Below are 20,949 nucleotides of genomic sequence, written 5' to 3' on the forward strand. Positions count from 1 at the left end.
GCTTTAGGGGGGTTTGTGCAGGGCCCCCATGTGGTGCAGGGATTGCCCCCCGCCAGCAGGAACTGGTGAGCCTAGGGCTTCACCTTGTTTTTCCATAAAGAGCCAGAGTTGCGGCGGGTGGCGGGCTCGTGCAGAGCCCTCAATGTAGCATGGGGCAGTGGGGGGCAGCAGAGATCATCCCCCCACCACCACCACCTGGCAGCACCCGGTGAGTCCAGGGTTTTTTTTTTCAAAGTGCTGGGTGCTGGGACAGGCAGGGAATGGGCCTTGGTGATCCAGAGGATTCAGCTGCTGAATTGATTCAGGACAGTAATTCGAATCACTGAATCAATTCACTTTCCCCCCCCGAATCGGCCAAATCCAAATCCTTAGCAAATACTAGCTGCTTTGCACAAGCCTAGAGTGCACTGTATTCCCCAAGGGATGCCTCAAAGGTCTTCTGAGGATGGAAGAAAATACAGTAAAGTTAAGAAATGGCCATTTTCAGGCCCCTGAGGGTAGATCTAAATATTCCTTAGCTTAGCTCTCTTCAACGAAAGGAAACTGAAATTGGATTTTCCTAACTCTCCTCTAGAGTTCATTCTGAGGCAAAATTTCTCACAAGTCCCACATCACAAGCTTCTAGACTAGGGACAAACATTACACATAAACCAGCTTAAGTGATCAGAAACTGTTTTAAAGCTGTAACAGAACAGATGTTCAGTGCACGTAAATCAGTTTGAAAATGGCTGAAACCAGTTTGAGATAAACCTGGTCAAATGTAGTATCAAACTTAACAGATCTGGCTCAAACCACTTATTGCAATGTCTGTCCCAGACTCCTTCCTGGTTCAAGTTAAACCAGAGTCCCCCAGCATCCTCTCTGGGCTGTGAGCTCCAGCAGAACAGGGCTGGCCCCACCCCTCTGCGCCCCAAGCCAAGCAGGGACAGGCAGGGGTAGGGGTCTAGCCAGAGAGGGTTTTAATTCCCCCCCTCCCTGCCCCACTGGCAGGGACCTGAGCTGGATCTGCTGGGTGCTTCCCCCACTGCTACTTCAACAGCAGGCCACCATGGCCCCTGAGGCAGAGGGGGTAGGGAAGAGGGTTATTCCCCCTCTACCCCCACTGCCCCCAGGGGACTGCAGCCAGGTCTGCCTGCCCCACTCACCACCACCACACTCACTCCTAGCTTGAGGTAAGTGACATAATAAGTCCTCACCTCAGCGTCTGGCCACACCCCCACGCAGCTCCTGCAGCAGCAAGGCAGGGCCCTTGATGGGAGAAGCAGCCCGTCAGTGTCGGGGAATGCGAGCCACTTCCTAGCAGGGTTGGGAAGGGAGCAGAGCTGTGGTAAATTACGCATGGCAACACAGGAGCTCGGAGGGGGCAAGAGACATCCAAGCTGCTGCCGCCACAGTCCACAGCAGCTTTCCCTGCTCGGCCCGGGCTCTCACTCAGGGAAACCATGACAGAAGCTGCTGCCCCCATCATGATTGCACCCTGTCGCAGAGCACTTAGGTGCCCTGCGCCTGAAAACAGAAACAGCTCGAGAGACCCCTAGCAGTGAGAAGGGAGAGGCGCAGCTGCAAGTCACCAGGGCAGCGCAGGTGCTGGTTGCTAGGGCAACAAATGAAACCAGCTGACAGGAAGGGGCAGGTCTTAGCCCTTCTTAAGCCCAGCCAAGAGACAAGGAGGGCAGTTCCCCTCTGGCAGCCAAGGAGGGGGGAAGCTCGGCCAGTGCAAAGACAGGGGGGAAGATCAACTGCATGAGCATCCCCTGGTGCTGCCATGGGTTGGAGTATTTTCCCGGTAGGGATCAAATGTTGTTTTGACCAGACAATTTAGTTTTACATTACAGCCCAGGGGCTTTGTGTTTACTGTTTTAACGGAAGGACCAGGAGGGGCTATTAGGGGTTGGAGGAAGCCTCATAGGGACTCCACAGTAGTGTGGGGGTCCTTGTGCCAGAGAGAGCACAGCATTTGGGATGCATTGGCCCCAACCCCAAGCAAAGGGGAGCAGTGAGGAGCCTCAGGGAGGTAAAGGAGATGGCCAAATCACATCAGGGCTCAGGTCAAAATCCTGTTGGTATCATCTGCAAGGCTTGGGCTGCAGTGTAGGGGAGGAAGAGGAGCCAGAGATAGTGCCCCCTGGCACCGGGGCATATAAAGTGGGCAGCATCCTGCTAATTACATCACTCAATCCATTAAGATCAAGGCATGGCAGATGAGTAAGCAGGCAGCTGGCCCGAAACAGGAGGGCGGAGTCACCACTAGAAAGACTCCAGTAGTGATACTGCTGTCACACAACCCCCTTACTGCTCCAGCAGCCTGGTGGGGGTGGGGCTAGATGTGAGCCAGCAGAGCACCTTGGGAGGGGGGAAGGAGTAGGGTTATTCCCCCCTCTGCCCCTGGGGCACTGTGGCAGGGTCTGCCTGCCCCAGTCAACGCTGCTTGCTCTGTGCTCAGAACAAGTGGCGGAATAAACCCGCTCTGCCAGACATCAGCGGGAGGGGGGCACGAGGGGGCTTATTCTGCCACTTGCCCCAGGCACAGAGCGAGTGGCAGCAGCCATGGAAGAGATGTCCACTGCAGTGCTCTCAGGGCAGAGGGAGGAATGACCCTGGCTCCCTGCCCCCCACCTGGCATCTCAACCTACCTGCATCCAGCCACTGGAGTGGCAAATGGGGAGTCACCATGACAGGGGCAGGAGCCACAGCTCTGCCCACCCTGCAGCAAGGACCTCCGCCAAGAAGGGGGTTGCACTCCCTGACACTATGACAGGGGCTTCTGCCCCCATTGAGAGCCCTGTCCCCTCGCTGCTGCAGCAGCCAGACTCCGGTTGGCAGGGCCCCTTAGGCAGGGGGCAGGGACAGGAATAGGGGTTCTTCCACCATTTGCCCCAAGCAAGGAGCGAGCAGCAGCATCAATTCAGGTGGGCAGGCCTGGCTATGGTTTCTCAGGGGGCAGTGGGGGGTAAAGGGAGGAATAACACCCTTCCCTGCCCCCTCTGCTTTCAGGGCCATGGTGGCCTGCTGCTGCAGCAGTGAGAGGGGAGCACCCAGCAGACCCAGCTCAGGTCCCTGCTGGTGGGACAGGAAGGAGGGGGGGAATTAAACCCCTCTCTGGCTAGTTCAGCTTTGACTGGCCACACCCCCTCAACACAGCTTCCCTACAGCCAAGGGTATGCTCTTAACACCCCCAGCTCCTGGCCTGAATGCTAACACATGCCTGCAGTTACTTCCACAGTCCACAAGGAGCGTGTGCTGTTACAAATCAGTTCAACCTAGGTAGGTCAGACTAACATGCAAAGATCAAAATCGAGTCAGGCTCTGGCTTTCTGAATGTCTGTCTTCAGCCCTAGAATCTGAATGGGGTCTGGCCACTGCCCCAGCCTTGTCCCTCTAAGCACAAGGGGATACAGGAGTATAGGTTGTAGCCACATTGGTGTAAGGACATAGGCAGACAAGGTTCTTTGGGTAAATCTGGTATCTTTTATTAGACTGACTCAAACAGTTGGAAAAATTCTTCTCTGCAAGCTTTCAGGTACAAACACCCTTCATCAGGCTGAGGAAGTGCCTGCAGATGGTCTGTGCTCTTCCTGGATGGAATGAATAGTAAAGCCAAAGGCTGGTATGCATGCAAGAAAGTCAGTCAGCGAAGATGAATAGTGAAGAGACAGCGGGTGAGAGAGGGGTTGGGGTTGAGGGAAATGAATGTAGCTGGTAAACAGTGGTGAGGTACCTAGGGAGTCTGATGTTAGGCAGGATGTGTGTCATAAATCCAGTAGGTTGATGAACAGGAACTCTGACTAGCAGTACATACTGAAAGTTTTAATTATTCCAGCAGCCTGTCCAACTGAACTTAGCACAAACTCCCACATAGCACAGGCATAAGGTGCCTTTTGATTTATAATTTTAAAAATCACAAAAGGTATAAGCTATCTCACACAGTCTTTACACAGAAAGAAACACAGCACTCTGTAAAAGGTTATAAAAGAAAAACCACAAGAGAACATTAATACCCAACGATCTGACATCCTGAACTTTGAGCTCCTCGTTCTAGCTTACCATTCACTTGGGAGTTTATCTGTGTTCAGACATGCAAGATTTTCCATCTCATCAGGCTCCTGCTAGCATTTCCCCTTCAGCTCAAGTTAGTAAAAATGGCTGGAGAGAGGAAATGGCTCAGGTCCAGCACTTTCACAGCCTTCCAGTTCTTCTGTCAGGAGACTGCAGACCCTTGCCAGGTGACTTTGTTACCAAGGCAATCTTTCCCCTGAGAAACCAGTTTGTCTTGGTAAGAACTTGCTTATTGCCCAAGACACTTGTTTTTAAATAGAGGACCATCTCCATTTAACAACTCCCTATTGTTAGATCTGTTCCCTCATTGTTTGGAATTTCAGCTCAACATCTTGGTGAAAGGGTACTAAAGAAATGGATCTGGCAGCTTGTACGTATACTTAACAAAGAGTTTATAACATCACACTGAATTTGTAAGTTGCACAGATCATAATATTTAGAAAAGAAAGAAAAAGAAAAACCTCTATCTTCTAAAACTGAGTATCATATGCTAGTTTAGTTTGGCATACAACTTCTTTAAAAATATTGAGCTTAATTATTGTATGGTCACTATTATACATTAGCTCCTAAATGTTAATTTGGATCCTTTTATTTACCCTATGAGATCTATGGCACCATAAAAAAAAAAAAAAAAAAAAAAGTAGTAGTCAGAAAGCTAGAGAAGCACAGCATTCATCATCAACCAGACAACCAGGTCGTGATCTCCATTACTAATGGCCCTTGCCCAACTTGAGACCTCAAAACCAAATTAATCCAAACCATTACTACCTCTTGAGAAATTTAACCTACTTTCCCGGGAAAAAATAAGATGCTACCAAGATATATGTCTGGCTCCTGGAGATACTAAGACTGGAAAGCAGGCTGTAAAGCGTTTTTTTTATTATTATTATTATAATGTATTTATTTATTTGGCTAAGACCAATACATTTTATAAATCACCAAGGAAAGAGCAATTACACATGTGAAATCAAGACCCATAATAACTGTGATTGGGAAAGCTGGTGAGGGTATGGACAAATGTATATCCAGAACCATTTCAAGAGGGATTCCCCTTTTCAAAAGAGGAACTGCTGCCTGGGAGCAAGCACTAGATATTATAAGTAACAGCTACGTGGACAAGCTGGGAGTGACCCAAACCTAGCAAAACTACTTCAACTTTAACCCTAGGAGAAGCAGTGTTAAAGTGAGTGCTGTTTTGCTTACATTGGTTATGACTCCTGGTTTGTGCACATGCAACTGTTATAACAACTGCTGTGCAGTTTGGAGCAAAAGTTGCCCCTCCCCTTCTGAAACGGTGCACCCCTACCCAAAAAAGCTATCAGATGAGCTTATGTTTTTTCTATACTCCTAGCCAATGTAGGTCTGCCAGCAAAACTTTACAGTATAGTAGACCTGGTGTTTGTTTTACAGAAAGTTGTTTATATTGCAGATAATGCCCAGCTATTAATGCTGAGTTGCCTAAAGATGTGCATAGTACACTACCCAAATTTAAGATAGTGCTGAATTAACGTAAAGGAATAAGACACAGGAAACTTAGTCACAAGGTACTATTAGTGTATTGCATGTGAAACAGATTTATGAGCTGAGCTATCTGTAACTTGCAAGCAACTTTAAATGGATTTACTGGGAGAGGTAAAGGAAAAGAGAAAAGGTGGTTCAAGCACCTACTTTGAATGCCTTCAAGAGACATTTGGATGTTTATCTTGCTGGGATCCTATGACCCCTGCTGAATTCCTGCCCCTGGGGCAGGGGGCTGGACCCAAAGATTTTCTGAGGTCCCTTCCAGCCCTAATGTCTATGAAATCTATGAATATTACTGGAGATGGTATAGAGAGTTGCTATACAATGTTTGACCATTGGCCAATCAGGTGCAAGTTGCTTGGTACTAATGGGACCCTCTGGGAACATAAAATTCTGACAGGAGAGGAATGAAGTGGAGGGAGAGCAAGAAAGGAGCACCAACTCTCTTCTGGTGGATCCATCAGATCCTCCCAGGCTCCCCAGCTAAGTTAAAGAGTAAGCCCTCCATCAACCACAAGAAAGCTGGTGCTGTGTCAAGGGTTAGTATAGCTTTGGTTCTCTTACATTATTACCCATTCAAATGAGTTTCAAAGCTGGCTCACCACATCATAGCATCATGTCAAGAACCTAAAGTTCCAAAAAAATCTAGCAATCCCTGGTGTAATTAATAATTTACACACTGACACAATCATTTGGAACAAGCTAATCTCTTGTAGCTACCCATAACTTGATAAAAATCCAAGTGTTAAATACCTTTCAAAGGAAAGAAAGGACAAATAGCCCAGAGAGCAGAATGGCAGAGGAATAGTAAGTCAAGAGCAAAGCTCCCCGAAATGTGAATCAAAACCAGAACAGAGATTGGAGGGCTGGGAAAAACTGTTTTAATTACAGGACAGGCATATGAATAAGAGCTGTTGATCCCTAATCAAGGTTGAAGGACTTGAGAACCTAAATAGCCTGAATGTCAGTAGGGCTTAAGAAAAAGACTGACCTGACAAGCTGGACTGGGTGTTGGAGGGAACCGAACAGCTGATGCTTTAGAACACGGATAAATTGGAAAGGAAAGAACCTGCTGCACACACAAAATCTCTCACTTCCAATCAAAATATTCTTCCATGCTAATTCTTTCCACACTCCAGCTAGAACTCTAACCCCAAAGGCTAGCCATGTCTTCTCACTCTCCTACTAGACTCCTCCATTTCCTTTTGGTTCATTGTCTATCCACAACTGCACCTACAAGGGCACCTTTAACTTGACCTATATGCAGCTATTCCAGAGATACAGCCCATGACTTGACAAAAGAATATGCGAGTGCATATATGCCTGTGTGTGTTTAGAAATTCATATCCTCCTTGGACCTGCTTACCTGAATACTCCAGTGCTACTTGTTTGGTTAGTATTTGCATCTGAATGTGTGCATGATCCTTAACTATGGGGCAAGCAGCTAAATTGTCACAGCTTTAAAAGAAAACATGCAAAAACACAGAAGCCTAGTGATGAACCAGTTACTATCTTGCATTTTGTGAAGTAAAGCAAAATAAACCCTGACCAGAATTCAGCTGCATCCAGATAAGAATTAGGAGGAACTTCACATTTACTTACATTAGACATGTCTGAAAGTCAAGTCATTGATGTTGTTCAGAGGCATACCTAAAACATCAAGACATCAAAGCCACTATTGTTTATATTAATCTGAGTAACATGAAAGCCATAATTAAATTACTGCTTAATCTCGTTTCTTTTTGATCCACAGTCTGAAAACTTAAGAGGTTCTAAAAAGAATATTATAATTGAATACACTAGGTCACTTTTGGTGTTTACTATGAATCTGAAAACACTTTAATTAAGTCTATTAAGATCCAAACAATTGTGCACAAAAAGTTGATTTTTCTGTATGGTACTTCAAGCATCTATTTAAGATGGTAGTATGTGAATCATTCATGTAGAATGTGGTGGCAACTAGAGGGAAGGTAATGGGCACAAAGGTACAGAAGGGAAATCTGACACATTTAAGTTAGGAATAAAATTAAAATAGCTTAGTACATTCCATTTAGGGAGACTAGATCTTCTCCACGCCAAAATTCTTAAAACTAACATGAGAAAAATGCAGCTATAATAGCAAGGTTTTGGGGTTTTTCCCCCCCCCAAATAAACCTTTCATATAAGCTATAAAAGAGTAAATATAGTGCATCTATTTAAGAAACAGAACAAGCAATCCAGGCAACTATAGTCCTAATTAGTCTGATCTTTATAACAGGCAAGACTTAAGAGCACAATTTGAAGGGAAGTAGTACACAGTTGAAGGTAAATCGAAACCAGGATAAAAGCGCAACATGCACTTACCGAATTGAGATCATAACAAACCAACCCGTTTACTTTTGTAAAATAATTTGTTCTCTAGATGCTTAGCGTTAAATGTTTACTTACTTCAGTAAAAATGTGGTAGGGTGCCACATGGGAAATAGTTAAACTGGAAAAGATGGGAATCAGTTTAAGAATTGTAAATTAGATAAAAACTGGATAAAGAGATGTCACCATCACAATAAATAATGATGAACAGTGGGCAAAAAGAAGTTTACTAGTGAAGTTCCTCAAGGTCTTTGAGGCCAATCTCATTTCATGTTTTCATTAATGCTGTTCGTGCAAGAAGTAGGAGGATCCTGGTAATAAAATATGCCAATATTCTTCATAACTTGGTGTCATTAAATACAGAGAAGGAACAGAATATCATACATAAATAAAACTGGATGACCTTTAGAGCTGGAATTCTAGAAAAGGGAGGAAATTTAACAGTATAAAATGTAACAATAATAATTTTGGTAAACTAGGCCCCTTCAGTTGCAAACAGAGGAGAAAATAACCTACTCAATTAATCCCAGAATAATTTAGACCTGCCAATGTGATGCAATTGCACAAAAGGCAAATGCCTCCCCAAGATGCATTAGGCAAGGTATCTGCAAGAGAGATAAGTACTACCTACTACTGTACCAAATGCTCTGCTGAAATCTTACCTGAAATGCCGTGTAGAATTCTTGTCACTCGGGCTAAAAAAAAGCAACCAAACAAACAAAAAAACCCACCAAAAAACCTTCTACTGGAAAAAGTGCTGGGAAGGGCAACTAAGGTGATCAAGAGAATTGACAGTCTATCAAAGAAGAAACTAAAAGGGTTTGGCTTGTATGTGTAGCAAAATAAAGATTGAAAGGGAATATGAATATAAATGTAATGGGGTAAAACAACAAGGGGAAATTATTTAAGCTAGAGCAATGTTGGCACAAAACCAAATGTATATATATTGACCATTAATACATTTAGCCTGGAAATTAGAGAAGATCTCTAAGCATCACATTTGTGAAGTTCTAGAACAGCCTTTCAGTAGGAGTAGTAAGTACAAAAGGCCCACCTAGATTTAAAATGCAATTTGATACATTTATTAAAGGGATTATATGATACCATTGCCTCTTACAGAAGTAAACTGAACCCAGCTATTAAATGGGCTCTCCTACTCACTGGTAATACACACACAGATCATATAGGGACATGCCTATGTAGGTGACTTTGTTCGGAAGTTAACAGAAAGACTTATAATATTTTTGGTAGGTTGTAAAAAATAATTGACAAGGTATGCTGCTATATAGCAGAACACCTCATGCAAGTCCACTAGAGGGCAGCAACTGAATATTTTCTGGAGTTTAACATTTGCCACAGGTAAGTGGACAACTGTGTTTCCAATCAGTTAAGAAATTAAATGTTAGTTATACAAAACTGCCATTCCTTTGATAGATCCTCATAAAGTCATAGAGAAATGCGGTTGGAAGGGACCTCCACAGGTCATCTACTCCAGTGTCTCTCAACCCATGAGTCATGACACAGAAGTGCGTTGCTAGAATATATGAAACGGTCACAAAAACTTTAAAAATGGATTCTCTTTTGAAGGAGAAAACCGTGGCTTTTCCCTTGCAAGCTGGCAGAGTTCCAACTTCACGGGCCTAGTGGGGCCCTACACACCCTTCTCCTGCCCCGCACAGTGGGGACATGGGGGTGGGGGTCAGTGTGTCAAAAGTGAGGGGCACTGGGTTGGGACTGGCCGTTGATGTTTAAAAATGGGTCCCGTTACAAAAAAGGTTGAGAACCACCAATCTAGTAAAACCCTCTCCCTGACACAGGATCCTCCCTATCAAACCATCCTATACAAGTCCATAATCTAACTTCTTAATAAAAATATAATCAACCCCGACACAACACCCTAACCTGCCACAGGTAAAGCAGAGGGACCATGGCAGCCAATGTCCTGCTTCCATCTTGAACACTGGTGAACTTGGAAGCAGAAAAAGAAATTTTTTAAGGAAGGTGTCCATGATCTGTGAATCCATGAATGGCACAGGATGTGCTCCACAGGGAAATAAAAGCATGCACGATACGGCAGTTCTGCAGGTACTCCAACGTGAGGCAATGAAGAGCAAAGCATACAGTCTATGAAAGTCAGTGTTGTAGATTACCAGTAGAGGAAGAGAGCAGCTTCTTTGTTCTTTTTTCACTAAGTGGAACCCATCAAGGCAAGCCCACACCTGGAAGCAAAAGGAAATATCGTTTTCCATGCACCTGGCTCTCCTGCAATGTAGTGTTTTGGCTAGGTCCAGATGACCAAACACTATGCCAATGAGCTGATTCTTGTACCTGGCCTCTTGCTGATGATAACACTGTATAAAGTCACAGATGTTGCTATCTTTTCTGGTTGGCAAAAAGACTCTGCCCAGAGGTGGCCAACCTGCAACATGGGTGCCACAAGTGTCATAGGCAGCCTGTGTGTGTGGCACAGCAGAACAGGGAGGAGACAGGAAGCAATGTGGCAGATGGAGCAGAAGCACAGGGCAGAAAACAGAAGGTAGAGCAGCAACTTGGCCAAGAAGCACAAAACAGGGAGCAGAAAAGTTGAGCTGCAAACTGGGTAAGGGAAAGGAATTGGAGTTACACTCAGAAGGAGTGCAGGGCTAATTTGTGGCACACCTGCCAAAAGGTTGGCTGTCACTCATTTATCTCATCTCAGTACGCACTAATTTGGTTTTGGCTCTACTAGCCTTCATCTCCTATCTGGACTACTGCAGTGCCTGGGCACAAAGCCATCAAATCATAAAAGCCTCAAAAAAAATACAGTGGGAAGGAACCTCAGGAGATCATCTAGTCCAACCCATGCAGAAGTCAGAAGCATTCCTGTCTACACTAAGCCAGACAAATGCTCATCTCACCTGCACTTAAAAATTTCCAATATCTAAGTTTCCATATTCTCTCTAAGTAATCTGTTCCATCCCTTAACCATCCTCAAAGTTAGGAAGTTCTTCCTAATAACCAAATGTAAAATCTCCCTTGTTGCAGTTTAAAGATACTTACTTCTTGTCCTGTTCTTAGTGAGGACAGAAAGTAGTCCATCGCCATCCTCTTCATGCAACCCTTTTTGCATTTCAAGTCTTATCAAATACCCACTGCATTTTCTGTTCTCCAGGCTAAATAATCCCAGTTAGTTGATATTTTCCTTATACATCCTGTCTTCCAGACTGCTAGCTATGCTTATCATCTTAAAGCAGACTTTTTTTGTGAAAACTGAAGTTAAAAAAAATTAAACGCTTCAGCCTTCTCCACATCACCTATTACTACATTCCCCACCCCACTCAGTAAGAGGCCCACACTTTCATTGGTCTTCTTCTTATTACTAATATATTTATAGAATGCGTCTTTAGTTTTCCTCCCTCAAGCACATTCCTACCTCAGCTAGCAAGGGTTATAGAAGAAAACAAAGCCAAAACAAGTACTACAGAATGTGACAGCACATCTCTTCAGCATTGCAAACTAACTTCAAAATCTATTCCCTACTCTCTACCGTGGGCTTACCATAGAATACAAAATTCAACATTTCTGTTTTTAAAGAACCTAGAACAGTGCTTCTCAAACAGGGTGCCATGAGATTCTTTAAAGAGTGGCCTGGGTCCCGCACAACATTAGGACTGTTAGATGTACAAACACTTATATATGATCTGCAAGATAAATCCAGAGATTTCAAATAGGAGTCTATAATATGAAGGGTCTGTAAAAATAGTACTGGCAATAGTCTACAATACAAGGGCCTGTAAAAATAGAACTGGCAGATTTTCTGGTAGCCTAGGAGAAAGAGACTGAAAATTGTAGGGGCAGTGTCCTTTCTTTGTTCACAAATGGGATGTTTAGAGTCTCGTGTCAAATCACAGGGACAGCCAAAGCAGCTGACTCTGTTCACTACCAACTCCTTCACTCATTTCAGGAGACTGTCAGATATGGGACTAGGCTAGGAGAATTAGCCTCCAACTCTACTTAAGGTTCTCCCGACTGGAACAGGAGCACATCATGTCAGGAACTCTATCGTCTAGCTCTTCACCTTCAGTACAAGTACTGAGTAACATCCATCTGCCACACATTCATCATGAAGCTATTATACAAATACATTAAGGATGAAAAGTTGAGAGGACCTCCAACTACACATCAATCTCCTTTGCCCCAATTTCCATCATCTCTGTGGTCACCTCTGCCACAACAAGATGTACTGAGAAGTTTATATTGAAAAAAAGAATGGATATTGTTAACACAAACTAATCACTTACTTGACAAAAACTTATCAGTTAGCAACCTGGTTTTGATATACCACATCACCTCATTCTCCTAAATGTCTTCTGCTGTAGTCAAGGGTAGTGAATTACCAAAGGCACAACTGAGGTTTTTGGACAAACTGAACTGTATATGTGGCAAGTGCACATTCTGATTCACACCATGGAGGACCACACCCAACCAGACTTGATGACAGTCTAAGTGCCTGTATCCAGTCACTAACAATGCCATGGCATGACTTGATCAGATACGCATTAACTAATAACTGGACCAAAGCAAAGTGCAAGTGATATAGGCAATCCAGATTTGTCCACCTTCAAAAAAAGTTGAAGAAAAAGCTATAAAGACAAGAGCAGGAATATTCAGTGAAGAAAGTGAGAGAGAGAGTTCAATCTTTCAAAGAAAAGAGCGAAGAATTTAAAATAGCAAGCAGGGGCTCATAAGCAGAAGAATTTTTAGATCTTTTCCTCCTTGCTTCCTAGTGGGGAAAAAACATCATACTGTATTTCCCCATCACTTGTGGAATGGGAGATGCTCTTACATTTTCTGTTTTGTCTCAGTACAAACAAAGGACCTACAGAACATCTGTAAATATAGGTGCAGAAACACTTAAAGTTATATACCAATGTGTGTTCTTGTGACATTGGAATTTTGTTTTTCAACATTTATACTTCCCTTATGATCATACTATCTAGCTGCTCCACCCAAAAGGCAAAATAAATGTAAGGTAATTCAGTTACGAAGTTAAAAAGTTGATTTCTACAGCAAGCTTAACAGTCAGTTTGCTTATGCTGTGTCCATAACATAATTCAACCCTTTCCTTGCTGCCTGGTACTGAATTTTCTACCTTCATTAGAAAATTGCAGAGTCAGAAGACTCACGGAAGCTTTAAAAACAGAAGTCAAGCAATTAAATTTCTCATCTTCAAGGACATATTAATATACGTTTTTGTGTTTAACAAAGACTGAGGAAGAAATAAATGTGTATCAATTCATCCTACTTATTTTTTTTTTTAACAATTTTTAGCATGTAATAACAAAATTCAAAAAAGTAATTCTATCCACTAAAGACAAAGATATTTTACAGTAAAAAGTGGACTGGAAAGATGAGATATTTTAAGCGATTACTGGAGGGAGTCAAGTACTATGATATTGTTTCGGAATGGAAGAAAATATCACAAAGCAAAGACCTACTGCAAAGACCTACTCAGAATGTTGCACACCCCAAATAATTCATATATGAAGCTTGGCTGTTGAGATTTCATATGCTTTTTGGAAGAGTTAGAAGAGCCTCTTGGAAGCAGACACACAGAAGCAAGTTGGGAAAAAAATGAATTATCTTCTAAAACAAGCTAATTTCTGCTTTGCTCAAGGGACTTCATTCCACTATACAATTACTAAATGTTCTTGAGTTGCAATAACTAAAGAACTGTTGTGAGTAGAACACACTCTTCTAAGCTGTTGCACAAAAGGCAAGAAAGATAAATTTATTTCCCATTTCATCTCCCATTCCTGTACAATTACTTAAGTCTTTGCAAGAAGAGATAAGCTACTATATATTAAAATCAAATGATTCTCTAACTACAGCTATCAAGTTATAGCTGGTTCTTCAACCTAAACACATGGCTTTTCCACAGAAAAGAACATTCTCCACACGTGTTTTGGGTTCAATCCCATGATGTCTTTCCTGCAATCATGAATAATACAACACATGCAACTTACATACTATAAATTTTATGGGGCTTGGGTATGTATGTATGAGTGGTATATTTTGTGTTTATTTTTGTCTCATCTTTTTTGAGAACAAGAGTGTGTTTGCAACTTAAGGCTGTATACATTGTTGTGGTTCTGCGATTTAGAGACAGCTCACATGGCCCCAAAGCCAGGCATGACTGACTGTCCTGTACAATATCACCATATTTATTTTTAAGTGGATAATCAACATGATTTCATTAATATATTTTCATCAAAAGAATGTACAATTGAGCTAAAGTGGTTTAAGTATCCATTCCAATGCTCATCTCAGAGTTATTGTCTCCATTTCCAATATGCCAGTTTTTAGTTTTTAAAATAGTCATTCAAAACCTGCTTCAAGAATACTGAACAAAGTATCCTCTTATGCTACCATGGAGAGCTCCTACCATCACTACTCTGCCCATTCTCGCTCTCTTCTGTAGCTCTGCAGGCTGATGATACTGTTGTCCCCAGCCTCTGCTCCTCTGAGTAGACTTCCTGTGTTCCAACACCTGTCATTAATATCACAGCTACTTAAGCACTGTGTTTGATCAGCTTTAATAGTTATTGCCGCTCTTCCAATTTGAACAATGCTTGCGTGTTTGAATAGCAAGACAACTAAAAGTGCAATTGAACACATCATGTAATTAGTGGGTACAATACTGTGTGTTTAACGCTGCATTTAATATTACTTTAAGTAACTATGATAACTAACGGTTCTGTTCTCCTCAAGAGCCAGAACATTCAGCTGCAAAAGCACAGTGAAAATACTAGGCCCAAAGATCAGCTAGAATAGAAAAAAATGTCAACATACCTTACTGATAGTGATTAAGATATGTGAAGCAAACAAAGACTGCTTTACCAGCCTTACCAAGACTATCTGGCTTCAGTTCCACAATACATGAAATTCAAAACAATCTGTGAAACAAATTGGTGTACCTCCTGGCTAGTAAAAGCCAGTGAAAAATAACCATGTCCTCTACTTCTGATACTCAAAGCCTTTTTTCAGAGAAGGAAAACTGCCCAACTCAATGAAAAATATGACAATTTGCATGATCCTGAAGAAGTTAAAATTTGGCCATGAACATCTTTTCAATTACTGGACTATCTCCAACATCTCATTCAAGGGCAAATTGAGAAAAATATGAACTGAATACAAACCAATAACATTTGACATCAGTCACAGCTGAAACATCTCACAAATCAGACTAGGCCATAGCATTGGGATGACTAATGGTACTAAAAAAACAACCAATTTCTTTGTGGCCACTGACACTAGATTTCATTCTCATAGTGCTAGACTTCTTTACAGACTTTAAGTAGAAGCACAAAATACTATTATTATGGCTACATTTCATAGCAGGAGTAGACTGGGCAGATCCACAGAAGCTCAAAATTACTCCTCTCCAGCAGTGCTGGATAACTGCTTTTTCCTCCTCTCCAAAGACCCCAAAGGGCTTCATGCTAGCTCACATGGGACCATGAAGAGAGAGATACTGAGACAGTACAAGCTTAGTTGCCAATGGTCTGCTAATAACACTCAACTGTACCTCTCTACTGAAGCAACTACTGCCACTACTAGAATGTGAGAATACTGATAGGAAATTAAACTGTTGAAAAGCAACCACATGAAGCTGAACCCATGCAAGATCAAAATGATGCCGGTCAAAGAGGGGAAACACTTTGGCCAAGATACCTTTATGTTCCACAGAAAGCACACAGACCCAATTCATCGAAGTGGCATGAACTCATTTGACTCTACCTGGTCACAGAAGCTAAGAAGCCAGTTTTCAAATATGCTGTCTTGGCCTCTAAACCAGTGGTCTCCAACCTTTAAGTAGAAGATCACCTTTGGCATTTAAAAGCAACCCAAAATGTTCTGTGCACCACCTCCACCCCCTCCCCACCCAACCCAGCAGGTAAGTCTGTGGGGAGGCAAAGGTCAGGGCAGATCGAGGCAGAGGGAGAAAAAGTTATTTGGGGGCATGCCTCTCCAGCAGGTAAGTCCCACCCAGCTGCAGCCCCACTCAACTTACCCCTGCTCCTGCCTCTAGAACACTGACCCTGACCATGGGGGCCTCAATCTAGCCCCCATCCTTTCCCTCCCCCACAGACTGACTTGCTGGACTGGGGCACACGCATGTGTGCATGCAAGCGGGAACTCAGCTCCCCACCCCAACCTTGGATCAACTCCAAGAGACTGAGATCTTCCACAGGAAGCTGAGATCTACCTGTGGATTGAGAGCCACTGGTTGGTGACCACTGCTCTAAACTGACCGCACTAAATCCTTGCCTCTCTGATGATGACCTGCATTTGTTTCCTCCAGGCTAGATTTGTACAGTTCAGTGTATCTGAAGCTGAATGAGAAGACAATACATAGGTTCCAGACAGTATATAGTGTGGCTTCCTGTCTTTTTCATGACTCGTATTACCATGAATACAATAGGCTTTTGTTTAAGTCCATTCACTGGCTCCCACAGCTTCCAACATCAGTTTCAGGTCTTAGTTTTCAAAGCAACTAAATGACTGAACCCCAGCCAAATCAAAAGATGAATTCTGATATATAAAACCTACCACAACAATCTGTCACCTTCCAGGACAATTCAGATCACAAATCCAATCATTCAAAAACATGAGGGGTAAGGAAAAAGTACTCTCTATGCCAACACCACCAGTTAGAGAAAAATCCTCAAGAGGAAATCAAGTGAAACCAGAGTCTAACAATCGTTAAGGAAAAACTACAAAGCCATCTTCTTTGAGAAAGCCTTTCCATCCTAAGCCAAAGATGCAACATTTTCAGTTACAAACCTCTACTAATCATGACAAAAGGAAAAGTAGCAGAAAAGTTCAGATTACAACAACAAAATCATGGATGCAGACTGTTTAAGCAAAAACAAAACAGAAGGAAATGAGACAGAGATCCAAGAACATGTGCAACATGTGCAATGCGACTTAGACCAAAAAAAAAAAAAAAAGAAAAAAAGAAAAAAATTCAGTATGAATCTAATATGCATTCAAAATGACCCTGGCTATATGGCAATCAACATCCAAGTCTACTATAAAGAGCTGAACAGCTTGAAAGGGACACTTATAAGTCTGCCAATCAAAAATTCTTTTTCTATTAGATTTTATGGGTAGAGATAAGGAACTGACTTAATATTATTAAATGCATCAGTCCTAACAACTTCCAAACAGGTGCTTTCTTACAAGCAGAGTAATTAGCTATGTTCCAAAGTGATGCAACTAAATAATAAATGTGACCTCATAAAAGATTAATTATTTCCCTTGGTTTACAATTCATTTTAGCTTTAGTCTTATAAGGACAGTTCAGTCACAGATTTGTTCCCACTGTAAGCTCATAATGAGATCTTTCTTGGCAGTATTCAAATTAAAACAGGCAACTTTAAAACATGGATAACACAGTTATATGCAGAAAGAAATGTGCTATTTTCTACTAGATCCTGAAAAAGATCAAATTAAATATAGATGAAAGATATAAAAGAGTTGGAGTGGTGTTGCGTAAGAGTTGATATTTCAGTAACAGTCAGCCAAAAATCCAACCAATCTTTCTGCTTCACATCAAGGAAACTACATTAATGGATATATATTTCTTACTAATAGTAATTTAAAATTACTTGCAGAACACAGAAGCAACTAAACAGAAAAGTATACAAAGATTATTCTTTAGTATACTTTAAGCAATTACAAAAAAATCAAAGTGAATGCTGAAATTTACCTTTTGGATGATAAGACTTCAGGCTCTATGACAATGCTTGTAACTTTGTAAAAGTCTCAGATCAACAGCTGGCATCAAATACTGATCTTCTTGAAATAGGGATGTAGACTGGATAAACATCAGCCTACTTACTATTGGGTGTATAGTCTGACTTCCTTAAACCTATTCCTTTTAAGCAGGGCAATACAAACAGCAGGAGATGGGTCTCTTGAACCAATGCTGAAGACTTGCTGTCTACTAGGGAATACTGGGCCTCCAAGATGTGTGAAACAGTAGTTTGCCTTTGAAAAAGAAAGATCAGTATTTTAATATTACTCTGCCTATAATATTAAAGATGCAATTTCATCTGAGATACTACAGAGCAGGGTTTAGCAGCCTTTTTGGAATGGTGGATCCAATTAACTCAGCTTACTCTGAAGGAGAAGCCACCAGCCCCTTTTCTGGTTATTAGTTGGGAAGGCCTGCAGCCTCAGCAAGGAAAGGTTCTGGTCAAGTGACTTGTTTGTGGAAAGCCACTATACCATTTTGGTAGTAAAATGGTTATGCAGTTATGTTGCACACAAAAGTTCGTAGAAATGCACTGGGAAAAAAAAAAAAAAAAAATCGAAGATGAAGATGGACAGAAATGACATCATCATTGGCCACAAACAGGACTTCTAGTGGTGGAAAATTTCCACTACTACAAATGTCTGTACTACTCCCTCTCCTGGAAACGTTCTGCCTAGAACTGTTCCCATTCCCCTTGTCCTTATGCCTTTCCAAGACTAGGTGAGCCTAGTCTAAGGAAAACATGGGGAGGAGTCAAGAAGCAACGGCCCCTCTGCTTAGCTCCTGGTGGCTGGGAGCCCAGGGAAGGAGCCACTCAGCACCCATTCTGCCCACACAGTCTAGGGAAGGCACAGCTCAACTCCTCCTGGGACCATACTGCATACCCTCCTTTGACCAAGGTAACCCTAGTATCAGCAAGGCCAAAGGAGCATTTCGCCCCACCCTCCACTCCACTCCTCTTGGTCCCTGGAAATGAGTCAAGCAGCAGGAAAGTGTACAGATAGTCATTGTCCTACGAGAAACTCTCCCAGGAGTAACTTCTACTGGGTTGGAAAAGGGTTATTTTTCTGCCAGAACCACCACCATTCTTATTCTAGGAGAATAAAAAAGTGTGTGAATGCTTCTATGCCTGTGGTTGCTATAAGGAGAGCTGAGCTTTTCCCAGTAGAAAGGTAACACTATACATGGCTAGAAAAATAGCATGCTTGGTTAGTTCCAAATTGGCCCTTAGTTCTACGATTTTGTCTCAAAATATCAAACTGACTTACGTTTATCTAGGTCACTGTAATATATGGTAAACTTTTTTGCTTCCCAATACTCCAGGACTTCACTAACATTCCAAAAATTGCTAATATTTGCTTGCATTTAACATTCTCCCTAGCTAATGTTGGAGTTAAACATATTTATCATCATTTATACAAACACAAAAAACACTAACCCTTCCTTTCCAAACCTGGGACAAACCTATTAAAGAGTATTTTTATGCATCATTAACAATGTTCACCCAGTAATAATAGTATGTTCATTAGGATTTATTTTACTCTTAAGGCTTTTTTTTTTTTTTTAAACAATTCGTTTTTAATATTTCCTTTTTTATTGTCCATAATACTTCTGGCCATATATTTTTACTAATACCATTAACTTTCTTCCTTATAAAGCTGAAAATACTTAATAGTAATAGTTATAAGTTATCAACTTCCCCTTCTTCCAGCTTTCTTTTTCATATTTACATACATAAAAATAAGAGCAAGATAATCTCACTTTCTATATTAAACAGAAAAGAACTTTAAGACAACTTACCCTCCATTGCGATTGTAGAATTCTATTATGGGGTATCAACTAAAATATTTTTAAATCAGAAAAAATGCATACCTTTGGGAATTACATTTTCTTTAGCCAATTCTGCTCGCATATTGAGTTTTGGAAAACTGACATGTAATGTCAATATTCTCAACCATATTCCGATTACATTTATTAATCGGCAAACAAGTTATGATCACTTATAGCCAATAATTTAATTTAGTAATGAATTCATCTTCAGTTATCAGAATAAAATCCAAAATAGAATTCTCTCAAATTGGGTACAGATCTAAATATTATCTATATTTTTTAGGAATTCCCACGATATTTCACTACCAACAATATAATATCTCCAGCAAGTATTTCCCAGACTGAAATTCCCCCATTATAATGCAACTTTCCTTGTTAACACTCTAGGCAGATGTTATAGAAAGCATTTGTTTTCTTCTTCAGTCTGATTCAATGATCTATAACAGACCCTCACTAGTACCCTTGTTTCTACTTTATCATTAAGAATATTAATCCATAAGCATTCTAAACCTGCACTTAAGTTGTCAGTGGGTACATCTACATGTCACCTTACGTCACCATACCAACATGCTATGTTGACACACTATGGCAATGTAGTGATCATGTGCGTATACACGTGACCGGCAGCTATTTTGCCGTAGCAGCACACTCCCCTGAATTAGTGGCTGAAAACGAACCATCCACCCACACACATGGTGCAGCTACACTTAGCTTTAGTACTTCCAAAAGAAAGTACTAATTTATTTATTCCAAAAGAAAGTACTAGAACATGGTGCAGTAACAGTGATGCTGTAGGGCAATGTGTAGACACACTTGCTAGCATGCTGTTTGCTAGTTATCTGATGCCACCCACTCCCTTCCATTCCAATATATCCTTCACAAATATGATGCATGCCATGATTTATATCATTCTAGTGATTTTCACACGTGGACACAAATTGAGGAGTTCTGAAATGTCATGTTTGTTAACATTATATGTCAAACGCTAAAGAGTCCATAATGCCTCATGACAGTCTTTCCTGCCTATAGCAAAAGCTGTATTACAGCTTTTCACACTACATAAAGGCATGCTTACAATGGACAATATCCTCAAGAAGCAAAACAAAATTTCCACAGTGACCTGCCATACCATCATCTCATGTGATATGCTTCAGAATGCATTTCAGATAGAGGCCACAAATTCCAATAATTTGTAACAGATTCCTGATGGCATATGCAATGCAGTATAGTCAAATTCAAGTTATACAAAAATCAATCCTACATCATGCAGACTGACAATACTTAAACATAAAAATAGTGCTCAAAATAGAAGTTAATTTTGCTTATCAGCAGCAACACCTAGAAGAGTTAAGGGTTTTTTTGTCATAACTATAGCAGAAAAAAAACTTCAG

At 41.5% G+C, this 20,949-nt stretch overlaps 1 protein-coding gene across 5 annotated transcripts in view; it reads right to left on the reverse strand.

Annotated features, from left to right (window-relative positions):
- ADARB1 (adenosine deaminase, RNA specific B1) overlaps nucleotides 1-20,949 on the reverse strand; it is a 184,300-nt gene that overhangs the window by 147,426 nt on the left and 15,925 nt on the right. For 2 of the 5 annotated variants that reach the window (XM_019554074.1, XM_019554070.1), the window contains exons 1-2: nucleotides 18,550-18,595; nucleotides 17,681-18,434 (exon numbers count right to left, since the gene is read on the reverse strand). The exons of 1 other annotated variant lie outside the window; for it this stretch is intronic. The gene's annotated coding sequence lies outside the window, so the exon portion shown is untranslated. Of the gene's footprint in view, nucleotides 1-7,179; nucleotides 7,228-8,004; nucleotides 8,048-10,076; nucleotides 10,146-17,680; nucleotides 18,435-18,549; nucleotides 18,596-20,949 lie in introns of those variants that run through there. 2 more of the 5 variants (XM_019554071.1, XM_019554072.1) reach the window with 2 other exon arrangements.

The sequence above is a fragment of the Crocodylus porosus genome, unplaced genomic scaffold (genome assembly GCF_001723895.1).
Source record: "Crocodylus porosus isolate Cpor-Errol unplaced genomic scaffold, CroPor_comp1, whole genome shotgun sequence".
Taxonomy (NCBI): Eukaryota; Metazoa; Chordata; order Crocodylia; family Crocodylidae; genus Crocodylus; species Crocodylus porosus.